We start from the raw sequence: 19,802 nt of genomic DNA, 5'->3' as shown, positions 1-19,802 counted from the left end.
TCCGCCCGGTGTGGTGCTGATGTGGCGCTGTCCTTGGTGCGAGTCCATTGCAAGGAGGCTCGTGTAGACAAGCTGGCTGCGATCAAAGTTGCTAACACCAAAAAGCATGACTTCCAGTCCTTCATGGAGACTTTCATTGCTGCCGCCACTCGGATCGCTGATGGGATCGACCTGGACTCATTTGTGGCGCCTGCCAGCCCTCCTCCGGCCGAGTGAACAAACTTATGAAACTTGAATCTGCTTTAAATTTGCCTCGGAATGCCGAGTGATTGCTGTAACCGTTGAACTCCTTCGGGCTTGATGCCCGAACACTTTTGATTTGCTTCTTGGAACTTTTAGGATTTATCTGAATTTGGTTTATCTCCGAATGTGCTTGCGTTTGCCTTCGAATGGACTTTGCTCACTGCTTGGAATAGTCTTTGTGCTGGAGACGCAGCTCTGAGGGGGCAGCTCTAGTCGACCCGCGCTTCATCGTCCTCGCGGATAGGGATGGAGCGAACGTTGTATTCACGTTGTAGCTCCGAAGGAGAAGGTTGCAGTTGACCTGCACCCCGTCATCCTTGCGGATGGGGATGGAGCGGACGTTGTATTTGCGTCGTAGCTCCGAAGGGGAAGGTTGCAGTCGACCTGCACCTCGTCATCCTTGTAGATGGGGATGGAGCAGATGTTGTATTTATGCCGTAGCTCCAAAGGAGAAGGTTGCAGTCGACCTGCACCTCATCGTCCTTGCGGATACGGATGGAGCAGACGTTGTACTTGTGCCGCAGCTTCAAAGGAGAAAGTTGTAGTCGACCTGCACCTCGTCATCCTTGCGGATAGGGATATGTTTCAAACTTAGGCGAGTACTAGACTGCAACTAAGTCTCCTAGTGAGAGAACTTAGGCGAGTGCTGGACTGCAGCTAAGCCCCCGAGTGGGAGGGTTGCTCTCCACTCGGTAGGATTTTTTTAAAACTTAGGCGAGTACAGGACTGCAGCTAAGTCTCCTAGTGGGAAAACCTAGGCGAGTGCTGGACTGCAGCTAAGCCCCCGAGTGGGAGGGTTGCTCTCCACTCGGTAGGATTTCTTCAAATTTAGGAGAGTACTGGACTGCAGCTAAGTCTCCTAGTGGGAGAACTTAGGCAAGTGCTGGACTGCAGCTAAGCCCCCGAGTGGGAGGGTTGCTCTCCACTCGGTAGGATTTTTTCAAACTTAGGCGAGTACTGGCCTACAGCTAAGTCTCCTAGTGGGAGAACTTAGGCGAGTGCTGGACTGCAGCTAAGCCCCCGAGTGGGGGGGTTGCTGTCATGGGTTTTTCACGGCAGATTTCCTTGTGAAAGGACTTAGTCATGAGGCCATCGCTACGGGTTAGCTTTAAGGGGTTTAAACCGGACAAGGGGACACGGGGAATTTTATACTAGTTCGGCCCTGTCGGTGTCAAAACCGGCGGACACGGGGAATTTTATACTACGGCCTGGATTTCCACGATCTGGCCCCGAACTTCGTCCTCAACATCTTGGCGTTTATCGTCGTGTGCGAGGCTTTCCTCCGCATCCGCCCTCATTTCGGCTTATGGCTAAAGACCTTCAACGTCAAGCCGAAGGTGGTGCACGGCAGCCAGGCGGAGTGCGGCGGTGCCATGGTTGGCAAGATGGCCAACATCCTGTGGCTCGAGGGCTCCTTTGTGGAGACCCTGAAGGGGTGGCAATTGGGGTGGTTTTACATCACCGAGCCGTGCGACCCCGAATGGGTTGCAGCCCCCGAGTTTCGGTCCGGACCCCCTACGCGGCTCACCTCCTGGAAGGAGACTGGCCTGTCGTGGGGTAAAAAAGGAGAGCTGACCGGACTCCAAACATGCATCCAAACCCTGGTGGACAAGAAGCTCAAGCTTGTCAACGTAGTCCAGGTTATGCTCATCCGCCTGATCCTCCCGTGTCAACGACGGGCCTTCAAACTGTGGGAGTTCGACCCGGCGCAGCATCAAACTCTAAACAGGCTCTTTGACACGATGTACGAAGATGCCTGGAGGGTGCTTTTCAAGGGCATCGAGGCTCCCGCATCCGCTGCCGAGGATCGCGGATTCAGTACTTAGCATCACGCTCATGCGGTAAGCTGTTTTTGTCCTTTTACAGGGTATCAGTTTTTCATAGTTTGACTCTATGCGGGATCTGAGTTCCCTTATCTTTGATAGGATTGGGTGGCGATGTCCAGATAGATCAACTGTCCGGCTCCTCTGCCCAAAGGCCCAGCGGACGCTCGTTTGGCGAACCTGCTGGTTCTGGCGCCCTATGTGGTGCCGGAGAAGAAGGCCACGAAAAGGGCCATGGGGACTCGAAAGAGTGCCCGACGCCAGGAGGTGTCGGATTCATCATTCGACGGTCCCGAAGCACCTTCCTCTCGTGAAGACGAGGAGGAAGAAGAAGAGACCTCTCCCCCTCCAGCGGGAGGAGAGAAGAAAAGGAAGGCCGCCCTCTCCGAGGAGGCCGGAGGGTCCAAGAAGGGGAAAACCCTTCCTCCGGAGTGCTCCACCGACGCCGCCGACGACGAAGAGGAGTGGCAGCCCAGGGCCAAGCCCCTGGCGAAATCGTAAGTGTCCGGATACCGGAGTAATTCATAGTATTCATTTTTTGCACAGCTTTCCCTTATGTCGAATATGTTTATGCAGCCCACCCAAAGACCGGCTCGATGCATCGTCGAGCGGCTCACTGGACCCGTCGGAGGTGAACTCGCTTCCGACGGCTTCATCCCCCCGCCATGCGGACGACACCGAAGTGTTGTCCCAACAGGTTCCAAGCCAGGAGGAGGTGGTCCTGGAGGCGCCGCAAGGCGGCCTCCCGGACTCCAGGAGTAAAGGGGGTGAAACCCCCCAGGGCTCTAAGTCCGGCTTAAGGCCGGACACAGCTCCGGAATCTTCGAGGGTTCTAGAGTCCGGCGGGCGACCTCCTTCCAAGAGGAGCAAGCCTATCGTGCCGGTGACCTCCATCCAATCGGAGGCGCCGGACAATATGTTGGTGGCGCTCCAAGGTGCCTCCATCGACGAGGGGCACCGCACTATTATGAGTGCGGTGATCCAGAAAGTTCAGTCCGCCAAAAGCGGACTGACTGAAGCTTGTACAAGCCTTTTAACAGGCTTTGAGGTAAGTAAAGAATGTTCAAATAATGTTACCGCATAGACAGTAGCCCCTGATGCTCTGTTGGGTGTTCGGGAAGAAAAGCCGAATAGAGGATCAAAGAATTCGCAGGAGTCTAACAAAAGGAGTCAATATGCATATGCAGGCTTCTCTGCTAGTGTCCTCCGCACTGACTGCGGAAGTGGATGTGCTGAAGTAGAGTCTCAAGAAGTCCGAGCAAGAGCTCGGGCGTGCCAAGAAGTAGCTCGAGGAGAAGGAAGGTAAGAAATACCCTGTTTGAATATGTATATAAAAAAGGTGCAATTGCAAAAAATGACAGGATTGACATGGCTATTGTAGGGGCCACGTCTGAGGTGGCGACCCTTAGGCAAGCGCTGCTCGAGGCCGAGAAGAGTGCGTCCGTGGAGCGCACCGAGCGGGAGAGGTATGAGGCTGAGGTTGGCGAGGTGCGGCAAGAGCTCCAGGTTCTCATGAAGAAACATGAGAGTTTGGAGCTTGACTCGAAGATGCGAGCGTCCGAGGTCGCGATAGCTATAGAAAATGCCAAGTCTGCCAAGGCCGAGTCCCAGAAGACCCTCTAGGAGTTGGATAAGGTGAAGAAGATTGCGGCGGGTAAGGCATTCTTTATGCAAAGCAAACACATAAACGTGAGTTACCTGTTACTTACCCGAATCCGGAGCTCTCCAGGAGCGTTCGCAGATCTTCCCCGGAGTGTATCTGATGCCACCGCATTCTATCGAGCCAAGGAGGGCAGCTCGACGAAGATGGTGTTCTGGTCTCAGTACGCTGAGGCCGGACACCCCGTGCCCCTGAGCGACCAGCTGAAGCAACTGGTCGAGCTCCACAAGGCGGCTGAACAGGCCATGAAGGGCCTCCTAGTTCGGCTGTGGCATGGAGAGGCTCTGCCTGGGAGCTATTTCGGGATGGTGCAGCGGCTGGTGGAGGCCTGTCCGAGGCTTGAAGACATCAAGCGCTCCGTCTGCATTGAAGGTACCCGTAGGGCCCTTGCCCGTGCTAAGGTGCACTAGGGCAAGCTAGATGCGGAGAAGCTTGTGAAGGACGGGCCACCGCCAGGGAAAGAGCATCGCAAGCCCGAGAATTATTATAAGGATGTTCTGAAGGGTGCCCGCCTTGTTGCGGATGAATGTACCAAGGATGTATTTTTTGAGTAAAACCCGCTCGTGTTATCCTGTGCGCTGAAAACTTGTTCATATGTGCTAAACAATGCTACTTGAATTTAAAATATTACCTTCTGTGCGGCTGTTTATCAATACCGAGAGATGGCAAGTCGTCGGCTTCTGCCCCCATGCCGCTAGTGCTGGGGTGTTCGGGGATAAACATGGGCGCTCTTTTTCCCATATTTGGGTCCTTCGAGGGAGGCGCTCAGCCCAACGAACGAGGCAATCATACTATAATGCGTGAACACTCTCACTTAGCCATAGAATTCTATAATTTTAAATTTCGGCGAAGCCCCTAGTATTCGGAAGACCGATTTCGGGGCGCTATCCACACCTTGGCCGGACAGAGCCGACTCCTCGCCCGAAGCGGCATAAGTCTTTAGGGACTCGAAAAAACCTCTCGAACAGTGACCAGCTCTCGCTTCATCATGACAGTCAGTTTTAGCTTTCTCCACTAAGGTGCTCGGCCCAGCTCAACTGGGGCACAATCACAGTGGTTCTCCTAGTGCTACCTTAGCCGATATAGCGGAACGTAAGGCACCAAAACATAGGAGTCGGGCAAACCCAACTATTGACCCAAGACATGATTCGGAGCCGAAGCATATAATGCTATAAGTTCGGGGTGCCGCACTTGTTAAAGTGTTCGGACTTCTCACACCATGTTGAGGGGTACTGAAGCCCTTGGCATATTTTGGCCGTACCAAAGTGTACGGGTGCAACATGTCATTAAGGAACATATATATATATATATATATTAAAAAAGGTAATGCAAAAATAGACAAAAGCTATGCATTGTTCATTAAAATACCTGCGATCAAAGCAGAACGATACAAGTGAGGCGATAAACGAAAAGTTGGACTATTTAACATGTCTTCTTTAGGGGCAAGCTGCAGGATAGTATGCGAAACAGGTATACTGCTCGTGGTAGAGACCACCTGGGATTTCCATAATGCGGCATGGCTTGTCTGCTTCCCTGGTCCTTGCATCGTTTGTGCGGCAATTGAACTGCCGAACAAGCCTTCCGAAGAGTAGAGTCCTGGAAGTAAGAGAAAAGTATAAAAAAAGTTGGCAGCCCCTGGTGCGGTTTAAGCCGTGTTTTGGGCGTGCCGTGATGATGCCCCTCCCCCTATGCCCATGGTATTTCTAGAGCGTAGATATGTACGCGAAGTACTGGCGTCGCCTTTTTGTGGGGGTTGGGGTTGGGGCCGCATTGCTACGCCTGCTCGGAACGTGCCAGGTGGTCTTGTTGTAGGTTACTCCGGGCACGCTTGACTGTGTCCGGACGTTTAATGGACGGACTGGAGAACTGCCTGGAGAGGCTGCTTTGTACTTCCGCTGCAAGGGCCGCCGTGTGCTCCTCCGTTCGAAGGGAGCGTTTGGTGTTTCCATTGACCCGTAATTACTCCTCGAGGGCCTGGCATCTTGAGCTTAAGGTATGCGTAGTGCGGGACCGCATTGAACTTGGCGAATGCGGTTCGCCTGAGCAGTGCATGGTAGCCACTGTGGAACGGGACTATGTCGAAGATTAACTCCTCGCTTCAGAAATTATCCGGAGATCCGAAGACCACTTCAAGTGTGACTGAGCCTGTACAGCTGGCTTGTACACCTGGTATTACGCCTTTCAAGGTTGTTTTGGTGGGCTTAATCCTCGAGGGATCTATGCCCATTTTCCGCACTGTATCCTGGTAAAGCAGGTTCAGGCTACTGCCGCCGTCCATAAGGACTCTAGTGAGATGAAATCCGTCAATAATTGGGTCAAGAACCAATGCGGCGAATCCGCCATGACGGATGCTAGTGGGATGGTCTCTTCGATCAAAGGTGATCGGGAAGGAGGACCATGGGTTGAACTTTGGGGCGACTGGCTCTACCGCGTATACGTCCCTTAACGCGCGCTTCTGCTCCCTTTTGGGGACGTGGGTGGCGTATATCATGTTCACCGTCCGCACTTGTGGGGGAAAACCCTTCTGTCCATTGTTGTTCGGCGGCCGGGGCTCCTCATCGTCATCGCTATGCAACCCCTTGTCTTCATTGTCGGTGCTTAATATGCCTGCCTGCTTGAACACCCAACAGTCCCTGTTGGTGTGATTGGCCGGCTTTTCGGGGGTGCCATGTATTTGGCACAAGCGGTCGAGTATTCGGTCCAAGCAGGACGGGCCCCGGGGATTCCTTTTGAATTATTTTTTCCGCTGACCGGATTTAGAGCCTCTGAATCCGGCATTAACTGCCGTATCCTTAGCATTGTCGCCGTTGATGTGGCGCTTCTGTTGGTTGCGACACGACCTGCCACTAATGTCCCTGGTGTCCGAACGACCAGGGTTCTTGGTCATATTGTTGCTACGAGCAAGCCAGCTGTCTTCTCCCGCGCAAAAGCGGGTCATGAGTGTCGTGAGTGCTGCCATAGATTTCGGCTTCTCTTGTCCTAGGTGCCGGGCAAGCCACTCGTCACGGATATTATGCTTGAAGGCTGCTAAGGCCTCTGCGTCCGGACAGTCGAGTATTTGATTTTTCTTTGTTAGTAACCGTGTCCAGAATTGCTTGGCCGATTCGTCTGGCTGCTGAATTACGTGGCTTAGGTCGTCAGCGTCTGGGGGTCGCACATAAGTGCCCTGGAAATTGTCGAGGAATGCGGCTTCCAGGTCCTCCCAACAGCTGATTGACCCTGTTGGCAGGCTGTTAAGCCACTGCCGGGCTGGTCCTTTAAGCTTGAGTGGGAGGTATTTGATGGCATGGAAATCATCGCCGCGGGCCATGTGGATATGAAGGAGATAATCCTCGATCCATACTGCGGGATCTGTTGAGCCATCATATGATTCGATGTTTACGGGTTTGAAACCCTCGGGGATTTGATGATCCATTATTTCGTCTGTGAAGCACAATGGGTGTGCGGCGCCTCTGTACTGGGCGATATCATGACGTAGCTCCAATGAGCTTTGTCTACTGTGTTCGGCCCTGCAGAATTTGTGGCCGGCGTGACGGTTGTCGCCTCGAGCCGTGGGGTGCCTATGCGATCCATAGATCAATCTTGTTTGCCTTCCCTTGTCCTCCAACATGTCTCATAAGTCCGGCGCATATTCCCGCGCCTTGGTATGGGGTGCGGCTTGGGTGGAGGGCCATGAGGCCTCTCTGTCGTGGCCACGAGGTGGCCTGTCGGCCGCGTCGAGTGCTTCCTCCTCTAATCGGGGTAGCAACCTGCGCTTCAGGTAGCACTTGGAGGGGCATTCGGGTTTATGCTCTTCGGTCGCAAGGATTTCAGTCCATCTATCGACTAGCCATCTTGATCAGCTTTAAGCTGTTGCTGTTTTTTCTTCAGGCTTCTTGCCGTGGCCATAAGCCTGCGTTGAAAACGCTCTTGTTCGACGGGATCCTCTGGCACGGCGAATTCGTTGTCGTCGAGGCTTGCCTCATCTTCGGAGGGAGGCATACAATTATTGTCCTCGACCTCTCTGTCGGCTGCTCTCTCATGAGGGCTGGTTTCTCCATCCTCCTGTGCTAAATCTTGCTCGGGGGGATGTTCTTCGGCGCTTTCCGGGGTATTATTATCTCCCGTGCTGGAATCGCCGTTTTTGTGTTGGCGGGATTTTGAGCGGCGCCGCTGACGCCGGCGCTTTTGCTGTTTCTTGGAGGGGTCATCCTCCGCTATTCCATCGCCCTCTCCCTCGTTTGGGGTGTCCACCATGTATATGTCATATGACGAGGTGGCTTTCCAGGGCCTAGTGGGCGCTGGTTCTTCATCATCTCCTTCATCGGTTTCCATACCGTCGATGTCTTCGGAGTTGAAGTCGAGCATGTCGGTTAAGTTGTCGACAGTGGCTACAAAGTGGGTGGTGGGTGGGTTTTGAATTTCTTCATCGTCCGTACCCCAACCTTGCTGACCGTAGTACGGCCAGGGCTCTCCTGACAAAGAGAGAGACTTCCGTGATTTCAGGATATCGTCGAAAGGCGAGTGCTGAAAGACGTCCGAGGCCGTGAACTCCATGATCGGTGCCCAATCGGATTCGCTCGGCAGGGGCGCGGAGGGTTCGGAGTCCGGAGAAGAATCCGGCTCCATGGAGTCACGAGTCTTGCAGAGTACGGGGCTGCTGTTCAGCTCAACCGCCATTGGGATCACAGCCCCCGAGGTGGCGTCCAACCACCCATCCTCGATCGGCGCGGTCGGCTCTGAACTAGGGGTCGGAGCCAATGCGGGTGCGGCCTCCAGGGCTCTGTTCGGCGGCAGAGCTAGATCATGCTCGTCGTGACAGTGCGGCGCGCTCGGTAGTGGTTCTAATCCGTCGAAGATCAAGTCCCCGCGGATGTCGGCCGTGTAGTTTAAACTTCCGAATCTGACCTGACGGCCAGGGGCGTAGCTTTCGATCTGCTCTAGATGGCCAAGTGAATCGGCCCGCAGTGCGAAGCCGCCAAAGACAAAGATCTGTCCGGGGAGGAAGGTCTCACCCTGGACTGCATCGCCATTGATGATCGTAGGAGCCATCAGGCCTGACGGCGACGGCACAGAGGAACTCTCAATGAAAGCACCAATGTCGGTGTCAAAACCGGCGGATCTCGGGTAGGGGGTCCCGAACTGTGCGTCTAGGCTGGATGGTAATAGGAGGCAGGGGACATGAAGTTTTACCCAGGTTCGGCCCTCTCGATGGAGGTAAAACCCTACGTCCTGCTTGATTAATATTGATGATATGGGTAGTACAAGAGTCGATCTACCACGAGATCAGAGAGGCTAAACCTTAGAAGCTAGCCTATGGTATGATTGTTGATGTGTATGTTGTCCTACGGACTTAAACCCTCCGGTTTATATAGACACGGATAGGGTTAGGGTTACATAGAGTCGGTCACAATGGTAGGAGATCTGAACATCCGTATCGCCAAGCTTGCCTTCCACGCCAAGGAAAATCCCTTCCGGACACGGGACGAAGTCTTCAATCTTGTATCTTCATAGTCCAGGAGTCCGGCTGAAGGTATAATTCGGCTATCCGAACACCCCCTAATCCAGGACTCCCTCAGGCCCCTTCAAGGAAGGTAAAAGCCTACGTCTAGTTGTGATTGGTATTGCTAGGGTTTCGAGGGCCAGGGAGCGAATCCGCTTTGTCTGGCTCTCGAGTTGTTGTTTCTAAACCGCTGTCGGGTCGTCCCTTTATATACATAGGTTGATGCCTGCCGGTTTACAGAGTCCCGAAGCCGGATCATAAACGTATCCAGTTCGGTCTCTATCCTTCCTATCTTACAATACAAGTTACATGACTAAGCCAGCTTACATTTACAGGCATTAACCCACCTTCGGGCCTTGGGCCTCCATGAAGCGCCATCATCCTTGCATCTTTATGGGCTTCTAATCTTCAAGGAGTCAACCCGGCTACATAAGGCCGGTTTACCATCAGTAGTAGTATCCCCAACATTAGGCCCCAGATTGGTTTGAACTCGTTCATGTCAATCTTCTATAGTTAGAAAAAAATTCTTTCCTCATATCTTCACCTCGATCTTGTAAACCGCCGTGACGTCATACTTCAAGATTATGATAAACCGTCCTGACGTCATCCATCCATTGATGTCGAAGATTACCTTCATTTAATATGTCTTCAGACATCGAGGCGACACCCTTATTAACTTATCCATTTTTGGGCTCCTCGATTCCCGCACTTGCTGTTTCATCTCTTCGCCTTATAAATAGGGACAACGGACCCCTTTTCTTTTCTTTCCTCTACCCATTCATCTCTTCTTCTTCCTCTCGACGACCTCGCACCCAAGCACCGCTGTCATCTTCAAACTCCGCCTCTGCTTCGCCGTTGGCCGCTGCATCAACCTGTTCGCACTAGAGTTCCACAGTGCCCTTCCGCTGCTTCCGCCATCGCAGTAAGTCTTTTCCCCTTTCTTTCTTAGATCCATTAGGATTTCCTTGTTCTTCTCTGTTCTTGAGGTTCATCAGAGCTTTCAGTGTTTCTCTTTCATGGCCTTTAGGTGAATACTTCAGATCTGACGTACTTCTTGCCGTAGCTAACCTTCCATTGTCACCACAAACCCTTATGCGCAAAGAACTGATCTAGTCCTTCATAAGTTGCTTCGGTTCTGCACCCCTTCTATATCCAATTATTTTTACTTTTCTGTCTTATCTTAGATCCGAAAATTTCATGTCACTGTGAAATCTGTTTCTATGTCCCTATGACATCTGTTTCTCCTTACACCAACATAGGCGGTTTAACCTTGTATAAGCAGTCTATGCCATTAGCCCTGTGATAAACCGAAGGAGCATTTTACCTTCATAATTATGCTCCGGTTTAATAGTGTATGAGTAATCCCGTGCTAGTATTACCTTTTTCCCTTATTGCATTAGTCTCCGGTTTACACCATTTCACATATCAGTATGTTTCTTGCTCCCTTATCTCTTGCATATAATCATGCGTAATTTATAAACCGGCCTTGTCAGCTTGTTTGTTTTGCAATGGCCAAACAATTCACTGCCTGCAACTGGGTTCGTTCCCGGGTTACTGTGACTCAGTTGAATGAGATGGTTACCATCGGCTCCCTGCCTAAGAAAACTGAAATCAAATGGCGAGTTCTAGGAACATAAAATCCTCCAACCCCCAGGCAGGGCGAGGTGGTGGTCTTTGTTGATCATATAGGTCGTGGCTTCAAACCGTCAGGGTCAAAGTTTTATCGAGATGTACTTGCCAGCTTCCAACTTCATCCGCAAGATATTGGTCCCAACTCGGTTTCCAATCTATGCAACTTCCAAGTCTTCTGTGAAGTATATTTACAAGAAGAACCAACTACAGAACTGTTCCGGGATTTCTTTCACATAAACCGGCGCACAGAGTTTGTAAATGGCCCGAACACAGAACTTGGTGGTGTCCCGATTCAAAAGCGGAAAGAAGTTGAATTTCCTCATGCCAAACATCATAGCCACCCAAAGGAATGGAACCAAACTTGGTTTTATTGTAGAGACACTTCGCCTGAAGATGAAAATCCCCTCCCTGGCTTTCGTGATCATAGACTATCCAATACTCACCCAATGCCACAACGCCTGAGCTCTTCAGGAAGGGCGAAATATGCTCCTCAACTCGCCAAACTCCGGGCCTTTATGGTGAACGGTTTAACAGGCGTGGACTTTGTACGCTGTTGGATATCCTAGAGTATCTTGCCGCTAAGCCGGCTTCCCGGTTTAATGTGTGAATATACCGGCGAGGTTGACGACCCTCAATGCCATTGCAACATCCAATTATCTGAGGAAGAAGTCACTGAAGGTGTAAAAAAGATTCTAAATGAATCAGAACTGATCTGCAGTCAAACCGGTCTGAGTCCCTTCTATGCCAAGAACAAACCGCCTGCTGTAAGCATTATACTTCCTCTTCATCTCTAATATCTTTAACTTATGCAACCTGTAACCCTTCTTCTTTATATGTAGGGTGATGACCCCTTCTGGAAACGGAAAACCGTAGAGAAAGCGGCCAAGCCGACTGGAGACAAAGCGGTCAAGCCATCCCGCCCAAAGACCAAAGCCGTAAAACGGACGTCAAAACGGAAAACGGCTGACCGGATTAATATGGAGCTTGATGATGATACTGATGATCCAGAAGTTGAGGTAGAACTTGACTCACTTGGCTCTCTTTTCATGCATCTCATTAACAATGATCTTCCTCAGGAGGACGCAGAAGCTAGTCAAGCTGATGACGTAGAGGTAATTACCCTTTCCTCTGGTTCAGACTCTATGCCAACACAAAAAACTCGCCAAGCAGTCCAGAAAGTAAGATTTTCTCATCCTCTTGCTCACTTGGATCCAACATTTATTTTGAAGACTCGGCAGCATGAAGCTCGCCGGACAACCCGGCACAGTGGCCAACAGGTCACTTCAGCCGGTTTACCTGATACTCCGGTTCGGAAGCGCCGGTCTGAGGTCTCTCCTACTTCTGACCATTCTTACCCCAAGGTAGGTTATTTCAGACAGCCTCTTAATCCGTCCGATTCAAATTATCAGGTGACACCTCCTTCATCTTCTGGTGAATCGACAGCAACTCAACTCCCCGCGTTGAAAATTGTGGCCGGGTGAGTTGTAAAAACCTTTCCTTTCAATGCGCCATCAATCCTTTGAATAGGATGTTAATCCTCTTTTATTCTATTTGCAGGGCCAAAGCCAGACCCAGCAAGAAAGCTCGGGTCACTAATCCGCCAGAAGACCCTGTCGCCGAAGAAGAAGAACCAAGAGGTGAACCGGAATAGACTTGTGAACCGGAAGGCCCTCATCATGAAGCTACTTTTGATGATCCACCCCTTGAAGGCCAACATACCGATGAACCAACAGATGTTGAGCCTGCCGCGCCCGATACTGAACCGGCAGAACCAAACCGGGCTAGTCCGGCGAAAGACACTGAAATTCCAGTATCATCAACCAAAAATCCTGAAGGCCAAGTTGATGATGTTATTATTATTGGAATGGGCCACAACTCTCCTAGCCATCCCGTCATTTTGGCTCAGCATAGTGCCAAAGAAGAGCAAGCTGCCCGGGATAAAGGTAAATGGAGCAGTGACTTATCAAGCTATGCTCATCTTAACGCTGATGAGCTTCATTCTGGATTCTTGAATCGTCTGCACTCAAACCAGAATTATGAAGCTGGCTTGGTGAACTTGATGAAAGAACGATATGAGGTAAATTCCTCTCCCTTTGTTGATTGATTTACAACTGAATTACTATCCCAAGCAGCCCCCAAGGGCCGTTTATATGATTATTAATCATAAACCGGGTCTTTGTGACACTTTACACTTCTCATCATTGATCCTTGCAATGGAAGGTCTCTAATAAGAGAAAAAACTCATCTTGAAATAATTAGATAACGTTCTGCAGCATAGCCCCCAAAGGCCGGTTTAACTTAGAAGGTTAATCCGGGTTTTAATCTGTACATCCGCTTTAGAATCGACGCACATTAGCCCCCAAGTGTCAAGGATAATGCTTGCATTCTTCTGGAGACTTGTATAAAATGTAGCACTTTAGAGCAAATAGGCATTAGCCCCCAAGTATGAAGTGTATAACTTGTTATATGCTTTATACTTAGCACATATATATGTTGTTTGTTGAATATACCTTCAATGTTGCAGGCTGAACTGAAAAGCAAAGACGCCCGAAATTCTGACTTGCAAGAAAATATGAAGTCACAACAAGCCGAGGCTGCAAAAGCCAAAGAGGAGCTGACCCAGGCCCTGGCCGTAATGGAAAAGCTAAAAGAATCCTTCAACCAAGAGTGTGCTGAATGGGAAACCAAGAAATCCGGTTTAACCAAAAGAGCTGTAGACGCCGAGGCAGCCCTGAAGCCAGTGGTTGAAGAACTAGCCGGTTTGAAACGCCGAATCAATGCTATGACCTCTGCTATCTTTGGTAAATGTCTGCTTATGTGTGTTGCGCCAGTCGATGAATCTTATAGCTGACCAAAATGTTGATAAAATCTTTGGCAAGCACTCGGATCGCTCATCTTGGTACAGATATGCGGATGAAGCTCCAAGCGGCATATACACTAGTTGAACAGCTATACTCTGGGTCTCAGCGGGTTATTAGCACGTCAGCTTATAACAAACCGGCTCCAACTTTGATTAAGGAGGCCCTTGAGAAGTTGGGCATGTTACCAGCCCGTATTGCCGAGTTGAAGAGAGCAGCTGCCAGAGCAGGAGCTTTAACCGCCCTTATTCGAGCCAAAGCCTGGATTCCAGACCTTGAAGTAGAGGATATCATTAAAGGATACCCAGGCGTTAAAGAAGATAGTTCAAACTTCAACAATGATGATCTTCGGCGGCTGACCAAACAGATGCGGCCAGCAGCCAGCAAGTTGGCTGATGATACCGATTTGTCCCATTTTCAACCATTTTATGATGCAGAAGGGAAAAGACAGCCGGCTGACATCCATGAAGTCGAAGAACTTGTGCTGCCGATTCTTAAGCACACTTATGCCCCTGATATTAACCCTTCCAATCTTATCCATGAGGAAGCAGTGTTCCAAGCGTTAACTGGAATTGATTGGTCAACGGCTGATTTCCAGCGTCTGGGGAGGGATGAAGAAGTGCCTACACCAACTGACCCTCAACCGTCAAACCGTCTCGATGAAGTGTCCTGATCCAGTCGCCGGTTTATATGGCTACTGTGAAAAACAATGATACTATTGGAGCCGCTTTGAAGCTTCATGTAATAGGATAGTCGAAACTCCGTTATCTACCATGCCATCGAGCATGTTTCGTAATACTTTGTGACAATCTGTGCCAGCCTTTGGGATATATTTATGCATAACCCATGATGAATTGCGTTCCTGGGTACAATAACTTAAAAGTATCTAGCGGTTTACCGCTAGACGTGTCATGATGTCCAAGAAGTATATAATACCTAGATGAATAATCGAGTGTTTGTACAAAAAGTAATGTACATAACATACCTCGTTGGTTGACCAAACGAGTATACGGCAAAGGTGTTAATACCAATCCGGAACTTTGATAACTCCATCTTCGTAATGCCGGTCTATATATTAAACCAGACCGGGATAACTACCGGATTTTCTTTATAACACTGGCAATTTAGTCAAACCAGACCGGGTCAATGAACACCAGTTTATAATTGATCATGTGCCAACAACTTGTAGTTGAAAAGCACACCGGGTCAAGGACGCCGGTTTGCTAAAAAATACTTATGATTTTCAACAAACAAAATTCAAACAGGAAAATATGCAAGGCTTTTTACGAGCTGCTAGGCTCCAAATCGAGGCTTTTCATGGGCTGCCAGGCCTCTGAGTTAAACCATTTAACAAAGCCTTTTAAGATGGGCCTCCAATTAACCAATCATCGTTTTAACTTTGACAAGTTCAGGGTCTGTAAAATATTGACTTGTCAAACGTTCGATGGGTCATACCAGGATTACCTGGACAGGAGTGGCTTACTTGATGAAGGCAGGTTAACCCGGGTTTTTAGGTGAATACACCAGGCTTCCAAACCGTGGCTTGATAGACAATTACAAGGGTCCTTTCAAACTCTTTGTTGCTTTGCAAAAAGTGCCCCCAAGTAACTTTGTGAGCGATGCTCAGTGTGTGCCCATGTTTCAGTCTGTACTTTGTACAACACTCTCTTTGACTCCACAAATTTTTCCCTTTGTGGCTTAAATGCCTATCAAGAGGTGTAGCTATGGTGTGAGGACAACCAAGCCCCCTAGTGATATCCCTTCGTGGTTTAAAACCCGATCAAGAGGTGTAGCCGTAGTTCAAATATGACCAAGCCCCCTAGTGATTTTCTTTATATCTATGCAGCTGCTAAAGCCAGATTAACAAAAACTCCGCTTTGTCAGTTAACTTGTAAAAGCACACATAGGATATAAAAAGAACAGATACCCTGCTTATAATGGAGGCTTCGGTTTATTATATGATATATACACTGTCATAAATATGTACAGATGAAGAGCCTATGGCTTCAAGTATAGTAAGGCCGAAGGAGAGCTATGTTCCATGGCCGCTTGGTCTCCTCCTCCGATTGACATGAGTCTTCATGCTCTCGAACATCAACGAGGTAGTAAGATCCGTTGTGCAGATTTTTGCTGACCACAAAGGGTCCTTCCCAAGGTGGGGATAACTTGTGCATATCAGTCTGATCCTAGATGAGATGGAGCACCAAATCACCTTCTTGAAAGGTTCTGGTTTTAACCCGGCGGCTGTGATAACGTCGGAGATCTTGTTGATAAATCGCCGATCGTGCTGCTGCAAGATCACGCTCTTCATCCAACAGGTCCAGAGAATCCTGACGTGCCTTCCCATTATCAGCTTCAACATAAGCTGCCACACTGGGCGAATCGTGACGGATGTCACTAGGAAGAACCGCCTCTGCTCCATAGACCATGAAGAAAGGTGTGTAACCCGTAGACCTATTGGGTGTGGTGTTGATGCTCCATAACACAGATGGTAGCTCCTCAACCCAACAACCCGGCATCCTCTTTAAGGGAACCATAAGCCTTGGTTTGATACCCCATAGAATTTCTTGATTTGCCGTCTCCGCTTGACTGTTAGATTGGGGGTGAGCCACCTATGCTAGATCAAGCCGGATGTGCTCACGTTGACAGAATTCTTCCATCTCCGGCTTTGACAGATTAGTACCATTATCTGTTATAATGCTGTGTGGAAAGCCAAACCGGAATACCACCTCCTTGATGAATTGAACCGCCGTGGCTGCAACACACTTGCTGACTGGCTCTGCCTCCACCCATTTAGTGAATTTATCAACTGCTACTAACAAGTGGGTCTTTTTGTCCTTAGAACGCTTGAAGGGTCCAACCATATCAAGCCCCCAAGTTGCAAACGGCCACGTAATTGGAATCATCCGCAACTCTTGAGCCGGAACGTGCGCACAGCGGGCAAATTTTTGACATCCATCACATCTCTTGACTAAATCTTCCGCATCAGCACGCGCCGTCAACCAGTAAAAACCATGGCGAAAAGCTTTAGCCACCAAAGACTTTGACCAGGCATGGTGACCGCAGTCTCCTTCATGGATTTCGCGCAAAATCTCACAACCCTCTTGAGGAGAAACACAACGCTGAATTGCTCCTGAAACATTGTAACGATGTAACTCCCCGTTGAGTATGGTCATGGATTTGGAACGCCAGATTACTTGTCTGGCCAACGTTTAATCATCTGGTAACTCGCCCCAGTTCATGTAAGCCAGATACGGGATTGTCCAATCCGGTATGGCATGCAAAGCTGCTACCAACTGAGCCTCCGGATCAGGAATAGCCCATTCTTCTTCGGTTGGCACTTTGACTGACGGATTATGCAACACATCAAGAAAGACGTTGGGCGGGACCGGTTTACCCTGGGAACCAAGATGACTTAAAGTGCCCGCCGCTTCATTCTTCCGCCGGTCTATATGGTCCACCTGATAACCCTTAAAGTGACCAGCCACCATGTCCACCTCTCGCCGATATGCAGCCATGAGTGGGTCTTTAGAATCCCAAGTGCCAGACACCTGCTGTGCCACTAGATCTGAATCGCCAAAGCACTTAACCTGGCTCAAATTCATCTCCTTAGCCATTCGAAGACCGTGGAGCAAAGCCTCATATTCAGCTGCATTGTTAGTACAAGGGAATAATAAACGGAGGAAATGACAAAACTTGTCACCTCATGGGGAAGTTAATATGACTCCAGCCCCCGAGCCCTCCAATTGTCTAGACCCATCAAGATGAATAGTCCAATACGTATTATCTGGCTTCTCTTTAGGTCCCTATAAGTCCATCCAATCATTGATGAAGTCCATGAGTGCCTGGGATTTGATCGCTATGCGGGGTATATATTTGAGCCGATGAGGTCCAAGCACAATAGCCCACTTCGCAATCTGGCCAGTTGCTTCTCTGTTTTGAATGATATCGCCCAGAGGAGCTGAACTGACCACTGTGATGGGATGGCCCTGAAAATAGTGTTTAAGCTTCCGGCTTGCCATAAACACTCCGTACAACAACTTCTGCCAATGCGGATACCTCTGCTCTGACTCAATGAGTACCTCGCTGATATAATAAACCGGCCGCTGAACTGGATACTCTTTGCCAGGCTCCTTGCGCTCGACCACAATAGCTACACTAACCGCTTGGGCATTAGCGGCCACATATAGTAATAATGGCTCTTTATCAACCGGCGCTGCAAGCACGGGCGATTCAGCTAGCTGCCTCTTCAGATCCGCGAACGCTTTATCAGCTGCCTCGCTCCAGACAAAGTTATCTATTTTCTTGAGCATCTGATATAAAGGGATGGCCTTATCTCTAAGGCGACTGATAAACCGGCTCAAGGCTGTAATCCGGTCGGCCAGACGTTGAACATCATTAATACACGCCGGTTTAGCCAAGGATGTAATTGCTGCGATCTTTTCCGGATTGGCCTCAATGCCTCTGTTTGACACCAAAAAACCCAAGAGCTTGCCTGCCGGGACACCAAAAACACACTTCTCCGGATTGAGCATCATCTTGTAAACCCGGAGATTGTCAAAGGTTTCACTTAAATACTCTATCAACGTTTCTTCCTTTCTGGACTTTACCACAATATCATCCACATATGCATGAACATTGCGCCCAATTTGTTTATGAAGGCAATTCTGAACACATCGCTGGTAAGTTGCCTGGGCTCTCTTGAGTCCAAAAGGCACGGAAACATAGCAGAAGGCTCCCAAGGGAGTTATGAAAGCTGTCTTCTCCTGGTCCTTAACCGCCATTTTGATCTGATGATAACCAGAGTAAGCATCCAGAAAACACAAACGGTCACAACCCACCGTAGCATCAATTATCTGATCAATGCGAGGGAGAGCAAAGGGGTCTGCAGGGCAAGCCTTGTTTAAATCTGTGTAGTCCACACACATGCGCCAAGTGCCGTTTTTCTTAAGAACCAGCACCGGATTAGCTAACCACTCTGGATGAAAAACTTTGACAATAAACCCTGCGGCCAACAGACGGGCTATCTCTTCACCTATAGCCTTACGTCTCTCTTCATTGAAGCGGTGGAGGAACTGCCTGACCGGTTTAAACTTAGGATCAATGTGGAGTGTGTGCTCAGCGAGTTCCCTCAGTACACCTGGCATGTCAAAAGGTTTCCATGCAAAGATGTCCCGATTCTCACGGATGAACTCGATGAGCGCGCTTTCCTATTTGGGATCCAGGTTAGCGCTGATGCGGAACTGTTTGGATGAATCGCCAGGAACAAAGTCAACCATCTTACTGTCTGTAGCCGATTTGAACTTCAACGCTAGATCATGTTCTGTAGTTGGCTTTTTCAAAGAGGTCATGTTTGCCGGATCAACTAGCTCCTTATAGAATTTCAACTCTTCCGTGGCACAAACCGACTCGGCAGAAGCCGCATCACCTTCCTCACACTCCAAAGCAATCTTTCGACTTCCATGTACTGTGATAGTCCCTTTATGACCTGGCAATTTAAGCTGTAGATAAACATAACATTCCCTTGCCATAAACTTAGCATAAGCCGGCCGCCCAAACAAGGCGTGGTACGAACTTTTGATCTTTACCACCTCAAATGTCAATGTTTCTGACCTTGAATCATAGTCATCTCCAAAAGCTACCTCCAAAGCTATCTTGCCAACAGGATATGCAGACTTACCAGGCACCACCCCATGAAAGACCATATTTGATGGTTTAAGATCCTTATCTGTCAACCCCATACAGCAGAATGTATTATAATACAAAATATTGATACTACTTCCCCCATCCACGAGCACTTTAGTGAACTTGTATCCCCCAACTTGAGGGGCTACCACCAGGGCCAAGTGACCTAGATTATCAACCCGAGGTGGGTGATCATCTCTACTCCACAAAATAGGTTGCTCAGACCAGTGTAAATAATGAGGTACTGCCGGCTCAACAGAGTTTACCGCCCTTTTGTGAAGCTTCTGATCACGCTTGCACAAACTAGTAGTGAAGATATGATATTGCCCGTTGTTCAGCTGTTTGGGATTGCTCTGATAACCCGACTGCTGCTGCTGCTGATTCCCCTGATGGTTATAACCTCCCTGGTTGCCTTGGTG

Source organism: Triticum urartu, chromosome 1 (genome assembly GCF_003073215.2).
Source record: "Triticum urartu cultivar G1812 chromosome 1, Tu2.1, whole genome shotgun sequence".
Lineage (NCBI taxonomy): Eukaryota > Viridiplantae > Streptophyta > Magnoliopsida > Poales > Poaceae > Triticum > Triticum urartu.
The sequence above is the reverse complement of the archived record's forward strand: the minus strand, read 5'-3'. Positions refer to the sequence as shown.